This window comes from Carcharhinus amblyrhynchos, chromosome 21, assembly GCF_965287045.1.
Source record: "Carcharhinus amblyrhynchos chromosome 21, sCarAmb.v2.hapA, whole genome shotgun sequence".
Taxonomy (NCBI): domain Eukaryota; kingdom Metazoa; phylum Chordata; class Chondrichthyes; order Carcharhiniformes; family Carcharhinidae; genus Carcharhinus; species Carcharhinus amblyrhynchos.
Window position 1 is genome coordinate 2,509,041 of NC_137344.1, and position 24,553 is coordinate 2,533,593.

Genomic DNA, 24,553 nt, shown 5'->3' on the forward strand with positions numbered 1-24,553 from the left:
TCTTGCCTCCTCACCAGTCCTTGTTTTCCAGCTCCGTTTGTGTGGGAGAGTTGGTTCTCAACACTGGTCACTTTTTGCTTCAATTGCTCGTTACCAGCACAAAGTCTCTTGTGGTTGGCCGCAGTAATTATTTGGAGTTTGTTAAGGTCAGCACGATCAAGTGCCACCGGTCATCACCACAGTGCTGCCTCTGTGACCCACATCATTACCCAATAAAAATACTAGCCCTGCCACAGCTAAACTAGGAACAATTCCCATTAAAACAATTCCATTTCCTAAGTCACATCGTAAATTGACCTGGCAATGATTTTTAAAGTAAAAATAAAGTTTGTTTATTAGTCACAAGTAAGGTTTACATTAACACTGCAATGAAGTTACTGTGAAATTTCCCCCAGTCACCACATCCAGCGCTTGTTCAGGTCAATGCATCTAACCAGCACGTCTTTCAGACTGTGGGAGGAAACTGGAGCATTCGGAGGAAACCCACGCAGAAACGGGGAATAATAACAATAATAAAGAACAGGTTCATATTTCCATGAATATCTCCTTTAAATATCCATCCTTCATCTAACTGTCTGGAACACAAATTAGATCATCAGCCACCAGTAAGGACTGTCCTGCCCCAGTATCCCTCAAAAAACAATTTGCTTATTGTTGGGGGAGTTCGGGGGAACTTCTCCCTTTGCAATAAAACATTTAGAATCAGAAACCATGTGGTTTTTCAGGTGTGACCGCATAGCTATTTTGGAATTCTTCCAGTTTCATTAACTCCCTCACCCTCTTAAAATGTTGTTCCAACTTCAGGGCTCGAAATCGTCAATGCCTCATTTAATTTCCCCAGCAAATTCTACAAATATCTCAGAAAATCTTTTCTTTAAAGTCCAAAACTTTAACTGACGTTCTTCAGGGACAAGTTTGTTAAAGCCGCAGTGCTTCAGGTTTACAATCTGATCATCTGAAAGACCATGATACACAACCACCACCTTCCCGACAAAAACACTTTGCAAATTGAGAGTCCGTGCGTCCTTTGGTCGCTTTAGTTGGTTAGCTGTCCCCTACAAGGACACCAGAAGATTATTTTCCAGGAAGACTGTGAACAGAATTTTTACCAAATGCTTTAAAAAATAATTCATTAAAACTCATGCAGACAACGGACATCTCACTGACAAAACTTCACACTTAAAAACCACAGCCACAGGGAAAGCAGGGAAAATAGTTAAAAGACTTTTTTTGTTAATTCATGACTTATCTAAATATCAGAGGTTTCAAAGATCAGAGAGAACTTCTTTCCAAAACAAAGAAAGTTTGAGGTCCTGCACCCATGTGACCAGGCCAGAGAGCCAAATCCTCTGCAATTTGGAGCACTGCTCGTGTCCCTCACAACAAGTGTGGGTCAAAGAGTGAGAATCGCAGGTTCCTCAAACCAACAGCCTGCTGTTTTATTACTGCTCTGTGTAAAGTTTTCTAATCACAGTTCAAGCTATGGGATTGTTTGATGGGGGACAGTGTAGAGGGAGCTTTACTCAGTATCTAACCCCGTGCTGTACCTGTCCTGGGAGTGTTTGATGGGGGACAGTGTAGAGGGAGCTTTACTCAGTATCTAACCCCGTGCTGTACCTGTCCTGGGAGTGTTTGATGGGGACAGTGTAGAGGGAGCTTTACTCAGTATCTAACCCCGTGCTGTACCTGTCCTGGGAGTGTTTATATAAAATACTTCATAAATTTGTCATGAGATATAATTTAGCTTTTCTTGCATCTTATAAAACACTGTGTGGATTTTCTGCTGTGGAGGTGCTGTTTGTCATGTGTGTCCTGATTCTCTATCGCCTGTTCTGTGGCTCAGGTGTACAGAGCTGAGCTGTGCTGCTCTCACATATAACATTCTGCCTCTGATATTGCACTTTCTGATCCCCATCACAAACCAGACAATTCACACTGAAGTTGTAGTTTTGAAGTTTAATGTGGTATTGTTCCAGTAACATCAAAGATATAATTCACCCTAACTGGAAATATTAATTGCAGATTTACAACCTCCAAATGGTTTATAAATTTCCTATCTAACCTTTGCATGAAATATACTTTGCATCACAGCACATCCTTCTTTCTGATTAAATAAAAGAATCCATAATGGAACAGGTTTCATGGTGGAGATCGATTTATAATTCATTTTTAATGATGAGGTTCATTTAATTTGCCTCATTTTTATAATTTAAAACAATAAAATGCTGGAGATGATTTTCTGACAAAAATATTCATTGAAACACAAGGAAAATAATTATTTTAACTTCCAGATAATTGAATGTTGAAACTTGGTTATAGGAATGCTTTTCTGAAAAGAATAAAGATTTACACCAGGACATAAGGGCCAGGAGCAGAGTACAGCCCTCGAGCACGCTCTAACGTTCTATAAGATCAGAACAGAACTTGTGTTTCTAACCCACTCTCTTGTCAGTTTCCATAATCCTTCAATCTCTGTTCTTCAAAACGCTGCCTATTTCAGCCTTGAACATACTTAATGACCTATCTTCTACTGTTTAAAATTTATTTATTAGCGTCACAACTAGGCTTACGTTCACATTATAATGAAGTTACTGTGAAAATCCCCGAGCTGCCACACTCCACGTCTGTACACTGAGGGAGAATTTAGCATGGGCAATCCACCTCACCCGCACATCTGTGGGAGGAAACCGGAGCACCCAGAAGAAACCCATGCAGACACAGGGAGAATGTGCAAACTCCACCCAGACAGTGACCCAAGCCGGGAATCAAACCCGAGTCCCTGGTGATAACACTAACACTGTGCCTCACCTTACTTTTTGGGGTAAGGAATTCAAACTGAGGGAGTGCTGCACTGTCAGAGGGTCAGTGCCGAGGGAGTGCCGCACTGTCAGAGGGTCAGTGCTGAGGGGGTGCCGCACTGTCAGAGGGTCAGTGCTGAGGGAGCGCCGCACTGTCAGAGGGTCAGTGCCGAGGGAGCGCCGCACTGTCACAGGGTCAATGCTGAGGGAGTGCCGCACTGTCAAAGGGTCGGTGCCGAAGGAGTGCCGCACTGTCAGAGGGTCAGTGCTGAGGGAGTGCCGCACTGTCAGAGGGTCAGTGCCGAGGGAGCGCCGCACTGTCAGAGGGTCAGTGCCGAGGGAGTGCCGCGCTGTCAGAGGGTCAGTGCTGAGGGAGCGCCGCACTGTCAGAGGGTCAGTGCCGAGGGAGTGCCGCGCTGTCAGAGGGTCAGTGCCGAGGGAGCGCCGCACTGTCAGAGGGTCAGTGCCGAGGGAGTGCCGCGCTGTCAGAGGGTCAGTGCTGAGGGAGTGCCGCACTGTCAGAGGGTCAGTGCCGAGGGAGCGCCGCACTGTCAGAGGGTCAGTGCCGAGGGAGCGCCGCACTGTCAGAGGGTCAGTGCTGAGGGAGTGCCGCACTGTCAGAGGGTCAGTGCTGAGGGAGTGCCGCACTGTCACAGGGTCAGTGCTGAGGGAGTGCTGCACTGTCAGAGGGTCAGTGCTGAGGGAGTGCCGCACTGTCAGAGGGTCAGTGCTGAGGGAATGCTGCACTGTCAGAGGGTCAGTGCTGAGGGAGTGCCGCACTGTCAGAGGGTCAGTGCTGAGGGAGTGCCGCACTGTCAGAGGGTCAGTGCTGAGGGAGTGCCGCACTGTCAGAGGGTCAGTGCTGAGGGAGTGCCGCACTGTCAGAGGGTCAGTGCTGAGGGAGTGCTGCACTGTCAGAAAGTGACATTTTTTTCTCTGTTTCAGTTGGGGACTGTCTACTTTTAAATTGTGCCTCCCCCAGCTCGAGATTCCCCACACGTTGACAGCTCTGATGGTACTCGCTGTGTGCTGAGCAGTGTTCCACAAGAGTGGACAAATCGACCATTTCAAACTGTCTGTCACTCCTAAACACTGACAACTTCTGAAAGGAGGTGAAAATATTAGAGCAGAGGCACATTCTCAAAGTAAAAGAATCAGAAGTAATCAGAAAATGTCCATAATCCGGGAACATAACTGAGCTTCAGAATTTCCTCAGGAAGGTTAAATAAACAAGCAAGTTCCAATCATGTTTAGCAGAGATCAACAAATTACTGCAGCAGTCAGTGAAACAGGGTCAACACTGGTGCAGTGATGTGCATCAGCAAAATTCTTTTAAAAAGGTTAAACAGCTTTTTAATCTCTTCTGAAATATTGCCGCATTACAGCTCAGGGATACTACAGTAGCAGCAGATACATCATCTATAAGTCTGGGGCAGTTATATTTCAAGTGCAGAGACATGGCAAGCATAGGCTGGTCTACTACAGAAAAAGAAATATTCTCAGGCTAGTGGGCATGTGAAACAATTTCAGACTGTTAGGAGACCACGTTTCAACTCAAGTTGAACATGAGCCACTAATCACTCCCTTGAACATGAAAGTAATTTCAAAGATGTTGCCCAGAATCCAGGGGTTCAGAATGAGATTGATGAGATATGACTCTATCACTGAGTATGTAAAAGGGAAGTATTAAACAACAGCAAACACACTGGGTGGGAGTTTCCGGCCGGGCTCGCCCTGAAACCGGAAAATCCCGCCGGATGTCAATGGACCTTTGCATGGTCTGTCCCTCGCTTGCTATGATTTCCATGGTGGGCGGGATGGGAAAATTCACCCCAGTATCATAAGTAAAATTAGAAAGAATGAAACATGAAGGTTTACATTTCATCGGGGAGATTGAAGTAATCACTATCTTTATCACTCAGCAATTACCAGCTACTGCAGAAAACTTGTAGCAAATAAAGCAAAACAAGCAGTGAGATAAAGGATGTCCGATGGTTTGAGAATATTGTCTGGAAGGATAGTTAGACTGTATCCCCATTAATTCAATTGTGGGGAGCTGTAACTGTGATGGGGACAAAGAATTGGTGTGGGTGGGGAGGGTATGTGGAGTGAAGCTTTAACACCAGAAGCATTCCAACACCAGATCACATGATTGAGAGACAGCGCTCCGGAAGGAGTAGAAATTCCAGCCTCAGAGTGTCCAATATGTAGGCAGTAGCTGTAAATAAAGATTATTGCTCTTAAGAAGCTACAGCCTTAAACAGCTTACTCTGGGAGCATGGACAAAACCCAAAGAACCCAATCCACATCCTGAATACATAACAGAGCAACATGGTGAGAAGGTTGCTTTATCAAAGACAGGGGGCTGGGGTTGTGCTCCCATGGGAAAGTCAAGTTTAGAAATGGGGAAAGTGAGGATTTTAAGTATTGTTACCACGTGAAACTGATATATTCTTATCAGGAATTGACTGCATATCTAGAACACACAACTAGCTTGATAAGTCAAGGCAGAATTTTACAACCTAGCTCATTCCGAAACCAGAAAATCCCACCCAAGGTAAACAAACCTTTCCATTATCCGTCCCTCGCCTGCTCTGATTCCCATAGTGGGCGGGGCGGTAAAATTCCAGCCACAAAGTCCGGGAATGTGAAGCTCAGGAATCACCGTTTGGAACTTTGAAAATCAGCAGCAGATGTTTGGACATCTGGCCTGTTCTGGTCAGAGCCCTGGGCTGTGATTGGTGGTCCCATCACCGGCATCCGTCATTAAGGAGGAAATTGCGAGGCATCTTGAAGGGAATTGCTTGATAGGGCAGACGCAACACGGTTTCATTAAAGGGAAGTCGTGTCTGACAAATTTACTGGAGTTCTATGAGGATGTGTCTAGGGCGGTGGATAGAGGAGAGCCGGTGGATGTGGTCTTTCTGGATTTTCAGAAGGCGTTTGACAAGGTACCTCACAAGAGGTTATTGCAGAAGGTCAGGGGACATGGAGTTGGGGGTAGGGTGTTAGCGTGGATAGAGGATTGGTTGTCAAATAGGAGGCAGAGAGTGGGGGTCAATGGGTGCTATTCGGATTGGCGGTTGGTGACTAGTGGGGTGCCCCAGGGGTCGGTGCTGGGGCCTCAGCTATTTACCATTTATATAGATGATCTGGAGGAGGGAACCGAGTGCAGGGTGTCGAAATTTGCTGATGACACCAAGATTGGGGGAAAGGCAAATTGTGCGGAGGGTGTGGAGAGTCTGCAGAAGGATCTAGATAGGCTGGGTGAATGGGCCAGGAAATGGCAAATGGAATTTAATGTTGGCAAGTGTGAGGTGGTCCACTTTGGTAGGAAGAATGGTAGGAAGGACTATTACTTACGTGGCGAAAAACTGCAGCAGGCGACGGTGCAGAGGGACCTCGGGGTCCTTGTGCATGAGTCGCAAAAACCCAGCTTGCAGGTGCAGCAGGTGGTCAGGAAGGCGAATGGGATGCTGGCCTTCATAGCGAGGGGGATTGAATATAAAAGTAGGGAGGTCTTGCTGCAGCTGTATAGGGCATTGGTGAGGCCGCAGCTGGAGTACTGTGTGCAGTTTTGGGCGCCGCACCTGCGCAAGGATATTTTGGCCCTGGAGGGAGTGCAGAGGAGGTTTACTAGGCTGATACCGGAGTTGAGGGGGTTGAGCTATGAGGAGAGGCTGAATAAACTAGGCTTGTACTCGTTAGAGTTTAGAAGAATGAGGGGAGATCTCATTGAGACGTATAAGATGATGAATGGGATGGATAGGATAGAGGTGGAGAGACTCTTCCCGCTCAAAAAAGACAGTAGGACTAGGGGGCACAGCCTCAAGATAAAGGGGAGGCGGTTTAGAACGGAGTTGAGGAGGAACTTCTTCACTCAAAGGGTGGTGAATCTCTGGAATTCTCTGCCCGTTGAAGTGGTGGAGGCTGCCTCGCTAAATATTTTTAAGAAGCGGGTTGATGGGTTCTTGATAAAAGAGGGGATTAAGGGTTATGGGGAGAGGGCGGGAAAGTGGAACTGAGCCACGACAGATCAGCCATGATCTTATTGAATGGCGGGGCAGGCTCCAAGGGCTAGATGGCCTACTCCTGCTCCTATTTCTTATGTTCTTATGTTCTTATCAACTCCACACAGTAGCTCGACTAAATGTGCCTGGCCATGACAGATTGACCAACCACACGCAGAACCAGGACTCAGCCAGGAAAGAGTAAAAACCTCCCTCCCTCCATCACATCTGGGTCTGTTCATCTCTGAGGCGCTGGGTCCCCTGTTTATCCACACCATCCACCTGAAGGCCAGCCCAGGGCTGTGCAGGTCACTGAGGAGAGTGGAAATCCAAGAGTCCCTCAGCAACATCGTCTTTCTCCACCTCCTGAACCCGTCCACCAGAACCCTGACCTGCTGCACCATGTGCCAGTGACCAGCACTGTCTGCACACAGATGCAGAGGGCACAGGCTGAAGGAGGTTCCCAGTGTCAGCCTGCACACTGTGAACAGATATCACACTCCGTGCTGCCATTTACACAGAGAAGTGTACCCACCTCCTCTGTGGCCACACAAAGGATGCTTTATAGGAATGTGCGATACTGAGACCATTAATGGATCCTCCATGATTACGCTTTTCACATTGTCTGTAGCACATTTGAGCATTTCTTTACACTTGTACAAGACTCAGTGTGTGTTTGTACACAGGTGAGCTGTGTAACATTGCTTTTTACTGGTAACAATGAGAGCAGCTTGCTGAGGTTCATCTGGATAGACCCTCGGCAGGGTCAAAGTCATCGGTTGATTGTGAAGCCTTGGCGAGTTTCTTCCTTCTCAACACAAACACAAAATCCTCCAGTTTAATGGTTTAATCTCTGAGATTCTCCTTGTCTCTTTTATTGTCCATCCATACCTGACTTTAAGAGAGGTTTAATGATTAGACTCCAGGAATGGACGCGAGCTAGCAGGTACATCTCAAGTATGGGTGTTGGGTACAAGACATTCATCCACAGGTCTTGCCATGGCAGTGTGAGGGGCCCAGGTAATATTGACTGTCCGCTGAGCTGCTCCTTTGGCTGCACTTGCATTCCAGGTGGTACAGGATACACTTTGTGTGGGAACCAGGGACAAATGGAAAGCAGGAATGTTACACGTGCTCCCAGATCAGGAACTGGCCGAGTAGTTGGAGAGGTATTGCTGCAGTTATTGGGTCCTGGTGTGTAAGTTACCTCACCTGCAGGTACATTACACTGTGCAATCATATTGACACGGAGAGGGTGGGAGTCTGATATTGTGTCACTCTCTGCATTGTAGGCATGGCTTGGTCACAGATAATAATATTACACTCACTGGTACTCACCTGAGGGCCAGGGGGTTGTGAATGATTACTGGGTTAGTTTGCAATACAATGAGGGTGAGGGTTTCAGTGAGAGGAATGTGACTGAGTCCAACTCACTGATGGTTTCTTCTCCCTTTTGGGAGGTGGGCCATGCGGAGTCGATGTACAAGCTTCTTCAGATGGTACTATGTCTTCAGGGACTGGCCGATATTGTGATGTGCATAAGGACCTATTCTGCATAAGGACCTGCCTGGCAATGACCTCCTCCTGCCCACTCAGTCAGCCCAGGCTACCCGACCACACCATCCAACTGCTCTACAGGGTAGCAACCTCCTCATCCTCACTGCTTCCCATCTTCCACAGATACAGGGGTTTCCTCCCCCCTCACCGCCTTCCTCCCCCCTCACCGCCTTCCTCCCCCTCACCGCCTTCCTCCCCCGAGGTTGTAGCCCTATCCGTGGTCACACTGTTATTGACCTGTATCCCCCGCTGTAGATTCCCTCGCTGGGGTATTCTGCGGAGCTCTGCCTCAGCGATTGAGGTTCCTGTTTAAAATGCCACAGTGCAGAAGGAGACCTGCGTCTGTCACCACCTGATGCTTTAGTCGCACTCACCTTTGACACTTTGTCTTACTGAGTTAGCTCGGTCTGTACACAGGGTGGCTGTCCTGCCATCTCCCGACCTTCTGCCCAGGTGACTGGATTCTGTGGTCAGTGAGGAATTACCCATCTTGTATGCATCCTTCTCGGAACCAGGATACACGGGTCAGTAGGGATGAAACCCAAAGCCTCACCCTGCCGTCTCTCTTGGACTAAGGGAACACAGTTGAATTGTTACTGTGCAGACAGAGTCCATTCAGCCCATCATGTCTGCACCAGCTTTCTGAGCAGTTCGTTGTGTGCCATTCCTCTGCCTTCTCCCTGTAATCTTGCGCCCCCTTCCTTTTCAGAAAAGAGTTTAATTCCCTTTCGAAAGCCTTGATTGAAACTGCCTCCACCACACTCTCAGGCAGTTCATTCCGGACCTGAACCACTTGCTATGTGTAAGAATTGGACTTCATCCTGTTTCACTTCTGGGGCTGTGGATAATGTTTTAAGAGTAATTTCACAGAGCCACCCTCCCTCTCCAAAAGGATCCCTGGATTTCCAAAGAAATGTACCTAGTTCAGAGCTGCTCTTGCCAAGTCCACTTCTGGTTTTTTCCTTCCTAGGCTACCATATTTTATTTGACTTGCTGTGGAGCACTAGGGGATGTTCTGTGACTGTAAAAGGTGCTAGAGAAATATAAACTTTCCCTGAACAATATTAATGGAAAGGTTTGGGGCTTGCCAATGTGATATCTGTTCAATGATCTTCAGATCAGCGGGTGAATTATTCTGAACAGCGAGATCTGTTTCTGCAGTAATGTAATCTACAATTCAGAGGCTGTAACCATACTCCAGATATTGACTTACTCTCATCCTAGAGCACTCTGTCTTGTTAAATGCAGAGTAATCATCAGAACAAATCAGTTGATAGCCAGAGTATAAATTATACATTGAACAAGGATGAGATTGTGCAAGAAATGTGTTTTGAGAGCAGTGTTATTGATTGGGGGGGGGGGGGGGAGAGGTCGGAATGGGATGGAATGAGTGTTATTTATCCTGCCCAGCTGTGGGAATCTGGAAACACAGGACGGTGAGGAAGGGTTACACTACTGTCCAAACCTTCTGCCTCACAGCCTGGATTGTGTAGCTCACTCCATCGGAATACACACAGCTCCCGTGAGAAATATCCATCGGAGCACTGTCCTGGGTCACATTTACAACGGTCAACTGTTACTTTTTATTCAGTTCATGGCGTGTGGCTGTCACCGTCTAGGCCAACACTTATTGCCCATCCCGTGTTGCCTTTGAGAAGGTGGTGGTGAGCTGTCTTCTCAAAACGCTGCAGTTCGTGGGCTGTAGGTACACCCATGGTGCTGTTAGGGAGAAAGTTCCACAATTTTGACCCAGCGACAGTGAAGAAACAGTGATATATTTCCATGTCAGGATGGTGAGTGATTTGGAGGGAAGCTGACAGGTGGTGATGTTCCGATGTGTCTGCTGCCCTTGTCCTTCCAGATGGTTGAGGTTGCAGGTTGGAAGGTGCTGTTGAAAAGTTACTGCATTGCATTGTGTAGATGGTACACACTGTCGCCATGGTACACATTGCATCGGGTACATGGTACACACTGTTGCCATGGTACACATTGCATTGTGTAGATGGCACACACTGTCACCATGGTACACATTGCATTGTGTAGATGGCACACACTGTCACCATGGTACACATTGCATTGTGTAGATGGCACACACTGTCGCTATGGTACACATTGCATTGTGTAGATGGCACACACTGTCACCATGGTACACATTGCATTGTGTAGATGGCACACACTGTCGCTATGGTACACATTGCATCGGGTACATGGTACACACTGTCGCCATGGTACACATTGCATTGTGTAGATGGCACACACTGTCGCCATGGTACACATTGCATTGTGTAGATGGCACACACTGTCGCCATGGTACACATTGCATTGTGTAGATGGCACACACTGTCGCTATGGTACACATTGCATTGTGTAGATGGCACACACTGTCGCCATGGTACACATTGCATTGTGTAGATGGTACACACTGTCGCCATGGTACACATTGCATTGTGTAGATGGCACACACTGTCGCTATGGTACACATTGCATTGTGTAGATGGCACACACTGTCGCTATGGTACACATTGCATCGGGTACATGGTACACACTGTCGCCATGGTACACATTGCATTGTGTAGATGGCACACACTGTCGCCATGGTACACATTGCATTGTGTAGATGGTACACACTGTCGCCATGGTACACATTGCATTGTGTAGATGGCACACACTGTCACCATGGTACACATTGCATTGTGTAGATGGCACACACTGTCGCTATGGTACACATTGCATCGGGTACATGGTACACACTGTCGCCATGGTACACATTGCATTGTGTAGATGGCACACACTGTCACCATGGTACACATTGCATTGTGTAGATGGCACACACTGTCGCTATGGTACACATTGCATTGTGTAGATGGCACACACTGTCGCCATGGTACACATTGCATTGTGTAGATGGTACACACTGTCGCTATGGTACACATTGCATTGTGTAGATGGCACACACTGTCGCCATGGTACACATTGCATTGTGTAAATGGCACACACTGTCACTATGGTACACATTGCATTGTGTAGATGGCACACACTGTCGCCATGGTACACATTGCATTGTGTAGATGGTACACACTGTCGCCATGGTACACATTGCATTGTGTAGATGGCACACACTGTCGCTATGGTACACATTGCATTGTGTAGATGGCACACACTGTCGCTATGGTACACATTGCATTGTGTAGATGGCACACACTGTCGCCATGGTACACATTGCATTGTGTAGATGGCACACACTGTCGCTATGGTACACATTGCATTGTGTAGATGGCACACACTGTCGCCATGGTACACATTGCATTGTGTAGATGGTACACACTGTCGCCATGGTACACATTGCATTGTGTAGATGGCACACACTGTCGCCATGGTACACATTGCATTGTGTAGATGGCACACACTGTCGCCATGGTACACATTGCATTGTGTAGATGGTACACACTGTCGCCATGGTACACAGCTTGTGAAGGCTGTGTATGTTTAAGGTGATGAATGGATTACTAATCAAGTGGATTGCTTTGTTGAGGATGGTGTTGAGCTTCTTGAGTGTTGTTGGAGCTGCACCCATCCAGGCAAGTGAGTGTATTCCATCACACTCCTGACTTGTGTCTTGTAGATAATGGACAGGATCTGGAAGTCGGGAGCTGAGTTACTCTCAGCAGAATCTGAGCTGCTCTGATAGCCACAGTATTTATGCATCTGATCCAATTCAGTTTCTGGTCAACAGTAACCCCAGGATGTTGAAATTGGGGGATTGAGAGATGGTGATGCCATCAAGTATCAGGCACTGATGGTTCTTACACTCGTGTGGCACAAATATTACTTGCCACCTTTCAGCTCAAACCTAAATATTCTCCAGGTCTTGCCACATGTGGGTATTGATTGCTTCAGTATCTGAGGAGTTGTGAATGGTGCTGAACATTGTGCAACCATTGGCGATCATCCCCACTTCTGACCTTATGGTGGAGGGAAGGTCATTGATGAAGCAGCTGAAGATGGTTGGGCCGAGGACACTGCCCTGAGGGACTCCTCCAGAGACATCCTGAAGCTGAGATGTTTGATCTCAACCATCACAATCACCTTCCTTTGTGCCGGGTATGACTCCAACTCTCCAGACAGTGGAGAGCTTTTCCTCTGATTCCCATTGACTCCAGTTTTGCCAGGGCTCATTGCTGCCACATGCAGCTTAAAGCTGCCTTGCCATCAGGGCAGTCTTTCTCACTTCATCTCTGGAATATAGTTCCTTATCCATGATTAGATTAGGACAGTGATTAGGGGGCCCTGGTGGAACCCCCAACTAGACATCAATGTGCAGATTGTTACTGAATATGGGCAGGATTTTACGGCCTTGCTCATCCCGAAACTGTAAAATCCTTCCCGAGGTCAACAGACCTTTCCATGCTCTGCAGCTCGCCCAGTCTGATCCCCAGGGCAGGTGGGACGGTAAAACTCTGGTCTCTGTGTCACTTGGTGTCACTATTGACATCACTTTCCATCATTTTACTGATGATCGAGAGTTGACTGAATGGGCGGTAATTGGCTGGGTGGGATTTGTCCTGCCTTTTGTACAGAACATACCTGGGCAATTTTCCACATTGTTGGGTAGATGCCAGTGTTGTATTTGTACTGGAAGAGCTTGGCCAGGGGAGGGGCAAGTTCTGGAGCACAAATCTTCAGTACTATTGCCGGAACGTTCTCAGGGCCCATTACCTTTGCAGTATCCAGTGTCTTCAACTGTTTTGATACCACGTGGGGTGAATGGAATTGGCTGAAGACTGACATCTGAGATGCTGGGGACCACTGGAGAAGGCTGAGATGGATCATCCACTCAAGCACTTCTGGTTGAAGATTGTTGCGAATGGTTCAGCCTTATCTTTCGCACTGATGTGCTGGGTGGGAATATTTGTGGAGGCTCCTCTTCCAGTGAGTTGTTTAATTGTCCATCACCATTCACGGCTGGATATGGCTGGATATGGCAAGACTGCAGAGCTTAGAGCTGATCCATATTTAGATCTGCCTGGTGCTGCTCCTGGCACACCCTCCTACACTCTCCATTGAACTAGGGTTGATCCCCTGGATGGTAATGGTTAAGTGGGGGATACGACAGGCCATGAGGTTGCTGATTGTGTTGGAATACTGCTGTTAATGGCCTCTTGATTTGCTAGATCTGTATGAAGTCTATGCCATTTAGCACAGTGATGGTGCCACACAACATGATGGAGGGTGTCCTCAACCTGGAGATGGAACTTTGTCTCCACGAGGACTGTGCAATGGTCATTTCTATTGATACTGCCGTGGACAGGTGTATCCGCAGCAGGCAGGTTGGTGAGGATGAGGTCAAGCCTGGTTTTCCTCTTGCCAGTTCCCTCTCCACCTGCCGCGTTCCCAGTCTAGCAGTGATATCCGTTCACCAGCTCGGTCACTCTCAGCAGCTTCAGCTTCTTCAGTAACAGCCTGGAGAGAAATTAAAGTGTTTCACATTAAAGAGAGACATCAGACTGGGCTGTGATTCCCAGGCACTGCTGCACTGGTGTCAGATAAAAGCTAAACACAGACTGCAGCTTTAAATCATATTTTTAAGAGCTGAAGCTGTTTTGTCAATTCTGTTTTCCCCTGATTCCATCCGACTCTGTTCAGTCTGTACAGCAGTCGCTATTCGATATGATTTGTGTGGTCCCTGATTAATAAGACCATAAGACGCAGGAGCAGAATGAGGCCACTCAGCCCATCGAGTCTGCTCCACCATTCAATCATGGCTGGTATTTTTCTCATCCCCATTCTCCTGCCTTTTCCCCATATTAATGATTCCCTTATAAATCAAGAATCTATCTACCTCTGTCGTAAATACACTTATCTATTAATTCTGGTGAACCTGTTGCGAATGGTCAGATGTTCTGTGAAGTGCCTCTCACCAGAGTCCGGCTACTAAAATTTCCCAGGAAAAAAAACATGTTTCTGGTGGCTGTTTGAAGTAAGCGTTTTAATTTCGGGTGTGTGTGTGTGTGTGTGTGTGTGTGTGTGTTTATATGTGTGTGTGTGTGTGTGTGTGTGTGTTTATATCTGTATGAGTGTGTGTGTGTATGGAATGTATCAGGGTGGAGAGGGGCTGGAGGTTGGAGGGAGGGTATTTATGGGGTATCTGCAGCTTTAATCTAATCCCATTTCCAGTGAGACTGAGGGTGAGAGAAGCGCTGCAGAAATGGGTTCAATGATCAGAATAGGAATATGTGACACAAGCTGGTTGCTGTCACGTTTAGCTCCATTCTCCTGAAGTGAATGTAATTTCGCTGTCTTGTTAATGAAAGAAATTAGAGACAAATCAATAACATTATTTTCTTATTCACAAACAGATCCACCTGTGGCTCAGCCTTGAGTACAACACACAGCACTTGATGTTCTGCTCTGGCCCCATGGGACCCAGCACAATGTTTACACAATTTCACCTGGTTTTGTCAGTGTAAGTACACAAGTTTCATCAGTGGATCTCGCTGTTACTGCAGCGTTTAATTAGGAGCCAGACTGAAAGTCAACAACTAAAATCAGGAGCTTGGCTTTGAACAGACAGAGCCCAGAAAAAGACAGAGTTTGACCCTCAGGGAGTCAGTCGAGGAATATAGATCCCGTGTAGGAAGCAGTCAGAGAATCCACACAAAGCAGGAGGTCCCAGTCTCAGTGTCTGCTCTGTGCTGATTAACTCATTTTGGTTCAGTTTACCAGTTAAGAAAGCCCACCAACACCTCTACTTTCTCAGGAGGCTAAGAAAATTCCACATGTCTGGTACAACTCCCCAATCTTCACAGATGCACTATGGAAAGCATTCTTTCTTCCTATACTTCCCGCTGCCTTGGAAAAGCAGCCAGCATAATTAACAACACCATGTTCCCCGGACAATCTCTCTTCCACCTTCTTCCTTCAGGGGGAGAAAGGTATAAAAGTCAGAGGTCACGTACCAACCGACTCAAGAGCAGTTTCTTCCCGCTGCTGTTAAACTTTTGAATGGACTTATCTCACGTTAAGCTGATCTTTCTCTATGACCATAACACTACATTCTGCACTGTCTCCTTTTCTTCTCTATGAACAGTATGCTTTGTCAATGTAGTGTACAAGAAACAATACTTTTCACTATATACCAGTACATGCGACAATAATAAATCAGCTGGATATGATGGCAAAAGAATTGATGACAATGGGAGGAGAAATGTCTTAAAGTTCATTTATTAGTCACAAGTAGCTTACATTAACAATGTAGTGAAGTTACTGTGAAAATCTCCTAGTCACCACACTCCGGTGCCTGTTTGGGTACACTGAGGGGCAATTTAGCACGGCCAATTTATCTAACCTGCATATCTTTTTCCTTTTGGGGGAAACCAGAGCACCCAGAGGAAACCCACGCAGACATGGGGAGAACATGTAAACTCCACACAGACAGTGACCCGAGGCCGGGATCGAACCCAGGTGGCTGGCGCTGCGGGGCAGCAATGCTAACCATTGTGGCAAGATTCTGTCCTGTCTTTGTGCAGCAAGTGGTTTGGATCTGGAATGCGCTGCCCGAGAGTGTGGTGGAGGCAGATTAAACCCTCACTTTCAAAAGGGAAATGGATAAACAGCTGAAGGAAAATATTTGCAGGGTGCGGGGGGCAGGGAAAGGTTGGGGCAGTGGGACAGGCTGGATTGATCTTGTGGAGAGTGGACACAGAATTGATGGGCTGAACAGCCCCCTTCTGTAACCATTCTATGATTTTAGGACTTTATAAGATTAGGGACAGGGTGAGACACTCTCTCAATGTGCACACTCCTGAAGCTTATTGTTAATTTAACCAGCAGTGATTTCTCCCCTCACAAACCCATCTGTAAATAGATTGGTGTTTTTTATTTAGTTTGCTTTTTGGCATTTCCCAATCAGTTGTTTTTTGTGATCCAATTTTCTATTAATAAACCAACGGCAGACTCAGGAGAGGATGAACTGAAAAAGGATTTGTTTTTTCTGCATACATTCAAACTGTGAAAGGAGTGTTGTCCCACAGTCAGTCAGTAAAGAGAAGGATAGAGAAAAGAAGATTTAAGAGGACTGAGTTCACAGAGAAATGAAGTATTGGTTGATGTGAGTTCCAGAGTCCAGAGAAGCATTCCAATATGGGGGTCAGTGGGTTGAAAACTGATGCTGGATAATTCACTATTTTGGTGGTATTGTCTTCACACAATGAGCTGGACGTGCAGAGATGAATCTGTCTTGTAGGAAATGATCTCCAGCAGATACAGGATGAATGAGGGCAGATATTCCATCTGGGCAGAGAGTCTTGTCTGTGATGCTGCTCCTTCGATGGGTACTGAAAGAGATGGCAGGAGAAATAGTAAATGAATTAGTGATAATTTACCAAAATTCGCTGGACCTGGGGTGGTTCCTGCAGATTAGAAAACAGCAAATGTGACACCACTGTTTAAAACAGGAGGTAGACAAAAGGCAGGTAACTAACTATAGGCCGGTTAGCTTAACTTCTGTAGTAGGGAAAATGCTTGAATCTATCATCAAAGGAGAAATAGCGAGACATCTGGACATAAATTGTCCTATTGGTAAGACGCAGCATGGGTTCATGAAGGGCAGGTGATGTTTGACTAATTTGGTGGAATTCTTTGAGAACATTACATATGCAGTGGACAATGGGGAACCTGTGGATGTGGTGTATCTGGATTTCCAAAAGGCATTTGAAAAGGTGCCGCACCAAAGACTGCTACAAAAGATAAAGGTGCACAGTGTTACAGGTAATGTAGTAGTGTGGATAGAGGATTGGTTAACTAACAGAAAGCAAAGAGTGGGGGTAAATGCATGTTTTTTCTGGTTGGCGATCAGTGACTAGTGGGGTGCCTCAGGGATCGATGTTGGGATTGCAATTGTTTGCAATTTACATAGATGATTTGGAGTTGGGGATGTTTAGTGTGTCAAAATTTGCAGATGACACTAAGATAGGTGGAAGAGCAAAGTGTGCAGAGAATGCTGAAAGTCTGTAAAGGGATAAAGATAGTCTAAGTGAGTGGGCGAGGGTCTGGCAGATGGAGTACAATGTTGGTAAATGTGAGGTCATCCATTTTGGTAGGAGTAACAGCAAAATGGACTATTATTTAAATGGTAAAAATATTGCAGCATGCTGCTGTGTAGAGGGACCTGGGTGTCCTTGTGCAGGAATCTCAAGGAGTTGGTTTGCAGGTGGAGCAGGTAATTAAGAAGACAAATGGAATTTTGTCCTTCATTGCCAAAGGGATGGAGTTTAAAAACAGCGAGGTTATGTTGCAGCTGTATAAGGTGCTGGTGAGGCTACACCTGGAGTACTGTGTACAGTTTTGGTCTCCTTACTTGAGAAAGGATATACTGGCACTGGAGGGGGTGCAGAGGAGATTCACTAGGTTGATTCCGGAGTTGAGAGGTTTGGCTCATGAGAGACTGAGTAAACTGGGGCTATACTCATTGGAATTCAGAAGAATGAGGGGAGATCTTATAGAAACATATAAAGTTATGAAGGGAATAAATAAGATAGAAGCAGGGAAGTTGTTTCCACTGGCGGGTGAAACTAGAACTAGACGGCAAAGCCTCAAAATAAGGGGAAGCAGATTCAGAACTGAGTTGAGGAGGAACTTCTTCACACAAAGGGTTGTGAATCTGTGGAATTCCCTGCCCAGTGAGGCAGTCGAGGCTACCTCATTGAATGTTTTTAAGGCAAGGATAGATAAATTTTTGAACAGTAAAGGAATTAAGGGTTATGGTGAGCAGGTGGGTAAGTGGAGCTGAGTTCATGAAAAGATCAGCCATGATCTTATTGAACGGTGGACCAGGCTCGAGGGGCCAGATGGCCGACTCCTGCTCCTAGTTCTTATGTTCTTATGTTAAACAACAGACTGAGCAGTAGACGGCAGACAGCAGTCGGCGATTGCTAGACAATAGATGGCCATTGTCAGACGGCAGTTGGAAGCATTTCGACTGTTGAAGAAACTGATTGAAAAACGTAACAGTGAAATGACAGGAAACCAGTTATCGATTGTCCCTCACACCAACCACTGCACAGCCAATGTGTTAGCAACTAACTGAGGGCACCAGAATTAAAACACATCGATAAATAACAAGAAGTAAAGCTTTAAAGTAGAATAATTAAAAACAAAATAATTAAAATGAAAACCCAAAGCACATTCCTGGGCAAATAAGAAACGTTTAATTTTGAGCTGTAAACGGTAATAATATTTAATAATCGCAGTAAATTCCTGCGTATTGTGAGCTTAGTGAAAAAACAGAAGGAAACATACATAAATTTCAGGAAATTGAAAACAGATAAGGCTCTTGAGGAATACAATTTAGCAGGAAAGAGCTTAAACACGGACTTAGGGGGGCTCGAAGGGGCCTGAAATGTCGTTGGCAGGCAGGATTAAGGAGAATCCCAAGGCTTTTTACGTATATATAAGGAGGAAGTGAGTAGCTAAGGAAAGGGTAGATCCACTCAAGGACAAGGTATTGGATAGTGAGGAAGATTATCATAGGAGGATATAAATCAGCTGGAGACCTGGGCCAAAAGATGGCAGATGGAATTTAACCCGGACAAATGTGAGGAGAAGCGATTTGGAAGGTCTACTGCAGAAGGAAAGTACACGGTGAATGATAGAGCCCTTAAAAATATTAGCATACAGTGGGATCTAGATGTGCAAATCCATAGTTCCCAGAAGGTGGCAAATCAGATGGCCAAGGTCGTCAAGAAGGCATAAGGCATGCTGGCCTTCATCGGTCAGGGCGTTGCGTATAGGAATTGGAAAATCATGTTGTAGCTGTATAAGACTTTGACTAGGTCACATTTGGAGTATTCTGGTTGCCACACTACTGGAAGGATGTTGAAGCATGGGAAAGAATGTAGAAGAGATTTCCCAGGATGTTGCCTGGTTTGGAGGATATGGATTATGATGAAAGTTTGAACAAACTTGGATTGTTTTCATTGGAATGTCGGAGGCTGAGACGTTTACAAGATTATGACTGGCTTGGATAGAGTGGATAGTTGGAGTCTTTTTCCCAGGATCAGGGGCCAATTACATGGGGGGCAAAGTTGAAAATAAGAGGGGGGGGAAAGTTTAAAAGAAATGTAAGAGAAAGTTTTTCACACAGAGGGTGGTGAATGCCTGGAACGCGCTGCTGGGGGAGGTGGTGGAAGCAGATTCTATAACAATGTTCAAGACGCATCTGGGTAGATACATGAATGGGCAGGAAATAGAGAGAGATGGATCACGTAGAGGCAAGAAAATATTCGATTAGAGAGGCATCTGTGTCAGCACAGACTTGGTGGGCCGAAGGGCCTGTTCCTCTGCTGGCATTCTCGTAACTGACCTGATGAGTGCAGAAGGAAAAGCTTCAACAAAATGTCTTTTTTCAGCAATACTCAAGTCCTGTACCATCAACTCACTAACAGTAAATTCTAGTTTCCATAGGAATTATTCTAAGCTAATTAAGGAAGTAATTAAATTAACTCAATAACCTAAGTAACATTATCAGGGCAGGTGTTATGTTGCAGCTGTGGAATGTGGGTCAATTTGATACCAAGGTTTCCAGGACAAACCTGTAGAAAGTGTAAGCAACTGGAGGAATTCTGATTCTGATAGTCATGCTGCTTAGATTTGTCTGTTTTGGTCAGTGGTTAGGGTTAGGAAGGTGTGACTGTGAGTGAGGCGGGTAAAGGAACCAAGCAGACAGCAGTAGAGGAGACTAAGACTTTACAATTATCAAACAGGTTTGAGATTCTCACAATGTGCTTGGACGAAAGTGAGGTCTGCAAGGTAGGTAAATGGATTGGCCATGGCACCATGGCCAAACTTTGAACTCTGATGAAGGGTCATCTAGACTCGAAATGTTGGCTCCATTCTCTCTCCTGCTGTCAGGTCCGCTGAGATTTTCCAGCATTTTCTGTTTTTGTTTCAGATTCCAGCATCCATAGCATTTTCCTTCTATCTTAATGTGGAGTTGAAGTTACAGTCAGATCAGCCATGGTCTTATTGAATGGTGGAGCAAGCTCAAGGGGCTGAATGGCCTCCTCCTGCTTCTATTTCATATGTTTGTATATTTGCATGTTTGTATGTTGTGGGGCCTTTGCCTTAGCAGACATTCCAAGTCTTTCTAGCCAGTAAGTGCAGGTGGCCTTTGTATAACTCTCTTTGAAGTCAGGTTGTACAGTCCACAGGTGGTCATTAATGGCTCCTCAGAGATAACGAGGTCTGTGTTCTCCAGAAACTCACAGTTTTCTTCTTATTTCAGAAGTCAGGGGAAGACACACATTCAGCCATTTACACGGTGTTAGTTTAGTTTTAAAATTTTAGAAACAGTGATGAGTGAATTGATACATATTTTATAAAAATATTCAATGTGGGATCTTAGTCTTTCACATTCCGCTAACATCTGACTATCTACCAGTTAGTGTCGGATAAGAACAACATAATTTACATTAGCATAGAGCTTTTAATCTGGTGAAATGGCCAAAGATCCTTCATAAGAGCATTGTCACACAAAAATAGACATGGAGTCAAAGAATGAGATATTCGAAAGGTGATTAAAAAATGGCCAAAGAGGCAAGTTTTGAGAATTGTTTTAGAGGAAAGGAAGGTGCAGTGGTTTAGGAGGGGAATACCAGAGCTTAGGGCCTAGGACTGAAGGCACGGCCATCGATGATGGAACCATTAAGACTGGGAAGATGTGCAAGAGGTCAGCATTGAAGGAGCATAAATCTGGGTGGTAGATCTTGAGGAAATTTTGGAGATAGGGCAGAGGAAGGAGGCTATGGAGTGACTTGAACATGAGGATATGAGTTTTAAAATAAAGAGCTTTCTGACCCAAAGCCAGTGAAGGTCAACAAGCAGAGGGGTAATGGCTGATTGGGAACTGTATGATGTATGAGGAGAGATTGACTAGGTTAGGATTGTTTTTGCTGGAGCTCAGAAAATGAGGGAGGATCTCATGGAGACTTACAAAATTCTAATAGGTCTGGACAGGGTAGATGCAGGGAGAATATTCCTGCTGGTGGGGGAGTCCAGAACCAGGGGTCACAGTCTGAGGATTCGGGGTAGACCATTTAGGACGGAGGTGAGGAGACATTTCTTCACCCAAAGAATGGGGAGCCTGTGGAATTCATTACCACAGGAAGTAGTTGATGCCAAAACATTGAATGCATTCAAGAGGTGGCTGGAGGTAGCACTTGGGGCGAATGGGATCAAAGGTTATGGGGAAAAAGGCAGGATTAGGCTATTGAGTTGGATGATCAGCCATGAATGGCCTCCTCCTGCTCCTATCTTCTATGTTTCTACGTAACTGGTTAGGTTAAGACACAAGCCAGTCAACCTTCACACTTGCAGGATTCAGATCGTTCTGAACTTAGATCGGTGAAGTAACTGATACAGACAGTGTCAGCCTGAATACTTGGTGGGTTTGTCCACATTAATCAATATGAAGGAAATTGAAAAGCACAGTCTCCTGAAAACTTCATCAATCCAACTCCAAACCTTGGGCAGACAGTTATTGTTTATCATGAAGACACGTGACCAATGGAGGGTGAGACTGTTACAATGTCAGTAATGGGGAGACATGATGTAGAAATGCCAGTGTTGGCCTGGGGTAAGAACAGTAAGAAATCTCACAGCTAGCAATGGGGAGAGTCAGAGATGAATATCATTGTGTTATTGACTATGGAACTTGTTGACTTTAGCTCACCATGAAGCTGCAGGAAAATTCATTATGGCTGGGGAGTTGGCAACTGAAACACAAACACTGTAGATAAAGGATCACTGAATAACTGCACAAATTACTGAACTTATGGTTCCTATAGGTCTTCTATCTTCTACTGATAATGGTGACATGTACTGAGCTATGTTTTCACATCAATCCAGGCAGTTACCTTGATGTGTGCACCATGGTGATGACAGATGTTCTCCCATTGTCACATAAATTGAGAAAGCTCCCTGAATAATGATGGACCTGTGTCTTGACCAGTCCAGCTCTGGCAGTGCAAATACATAGTGAGCTAACCGGGCAGGATTCTCATGTCTCACCCGTTTCTACATTATCCAGCGAACATCAGGATTTGAGTCTGTAGAAAGAGCCAGTTCTTTTAGATCTGAGATATAGCCAATAGTCATCATTGGGATGTCATTGGTGAGGAGCCAAAAGAGAGGCAGCCTTGGAGTTGTGTTCCATATTGGAACGTTGGTGTTGAGGGAAGACAGGAAACTGATTGTTGAAATGCTTAGCTGAAGTAATAAGTAAACACCAAACCGATAAACTAACATTTGTTAATAAATTATGACCTTGGGATGCCGAATGCCTTTAAAATATAGTTAACATTGTAATGTAAGGAAACACAGCAGACATTTACACATAGTAAGAGCTTTAATCCGAACGAGCTCGAGGGATAGAATCACAGAATGGTCACAGCACAGAAAGAGGCCATTCAGCCGTCATATCTGTTCTGGTTCTCTGTTGGGTCAATTCACCTTGTGGCACTGCCTTTTCCATGTAGTCCTGTAACATTTCCCTCTTCAGAATTGACCCAACCTCCACTACATTCTCAACCGTGCATTCCCGATCCTAACCACTTGCTTTGCAGGAAAACTTTCCTCGTGTTGCCTTTGCTTCTTTTATCACTTTGTTAAGTCTGTGCCCAGTCGTTCTTCATCCTTTACCAATGGGAGCAGATTCTCTCTACCTGCTCTGTCCAGACCCTTCATGGTTTTTGAATATCTCTGTCAGCTCTCCTCACAGTCTTTTGTTCAAAGGAAGCAATCCCGACATTTCCAATCTATCCATGTACCCATAGTTCATCATTCCTGGAACCATTCCTCTCGATCTTTTCTGCACTCTCTCTAAAGCCTTTATATCCTTAATATGTCTTCTATTGAAGAATGTGGCATAATGCATTAAAAGTTATAGAACAATGTCCTGCCAACCTTTGCTGTCATGTTTTGTGCTGAGTTTTAAATTGAATGTCAGATGCTGAAAAAAGAAACCAATTTATTTATTTTTATTAATCTATGGGCCATGGGTGTCGTTGGCTGGCCAGAATTTATTGCCCATCCCTTGTTGTCCTTGAGAAGGTGGTGGTGAGCTGCTTTCTTGCTGCAGTTGACCCACAATGCCGTTAGGGAGGCAATTCCAGGATTTTGTCCCAGCCACTATGAAGGAACGGTGATGTATTTCCAAGTTAGGACCCAGTGAGTGAAATGAAGGGGAACTTGCAGGTGATGGTGTTCCCAGGTATCTGCTGCCCTTGTCTTTCTAGATGGAAGTGGTCGTGGATTTGGAAGGTGCTGTCTAAGGATCTTTGGTGAATTGCTGCAGTGGATCTTGCTGATACTGAGCGTCGGTGGTGGAGGGAGTGGATGTTTGTAGATGTGGTGCCAATCAAGAGGACTGCTTTGTCCTGGATGGTGTTGAGCTTCTTGAGTGTTGTTGGAGCTGCATCCATCCAGGCAAGTGGGGAATCTTCCAGCACACTCCTGACTTGCATCTTGTAGACATTGCAGAGTCGGGAGGTGAGTTACTCGCTGCTGTATTCCTAGTATTATTGGTCTCTACAAGTTCATAACAGCTGTCATAACAAAAACCTTCCAGTTTCATTGCCTGAAACTAACAGAAGAGATTGGTGCCTCAATTCTATTTCATAGCAATGTGCCTGTCACCCATTGGACTGGAGCAGGTGCAGAATCCTGAAGAAGGGGGAGAGAGGGCTACAGGGATGGTGCAGGAGGGAGGGATTCAGATACCTGGATAACTAGGGATCATTCTGGGGTAGGTGGGACCTCTACAAAACCAATGATCTACAGCTGAACCAGAGGGGTACCAATATCCTGGGGGGGAAATTTGCTAATGCTCTTTAGGAGGGTTTAAACTAATTCAGCAGGGGGATGGGAACCTCAATTGTAGCTCCAGTCTACAGGTTAAGAGTAGTGAGGTCATGAATAAGGTTTCTAGGTAACAGGAGTGTACAGCAGGCAGAAGGGTGGTTTGAAGTTTTCTACTTTAACGCCAGGAGCATCCGCAGTAAGGTGGGTGAACTTGCAGCATGGGTTGGTACCTGGGACTTTGATGTTGTGGCCATTTCGGAGACATGGATAGAGCAGGGACAGGAATGGTTGTTGCAGGTTCAGGGGTTTAGATGTTTTAGTAAGATCAGGGAA

General features: G+C 45.6%; 1 long non-coding RNA gene across 1 annotated transcript in view; it reads left to right on the plus strand.

Annotated features, from left to right (window-relative positions):
- LOC145356291 (uncharacterized) overlaps nt 1–24,553 on the plus strand; it is a 75,207-nt gene that overhangs the window by 42,083 nt on the left and 8,571 nt on the right. The window contains exon 2 of the long non-coding RNA XR_013889112.1: nt 14,722–14,828. This is a non-coding gene — a long non-coding RNA (uncharacterized LOC145356291). The remainder of the gene's footprint in view (nt 1–14,721; nt 14,829–24,553) is intronic.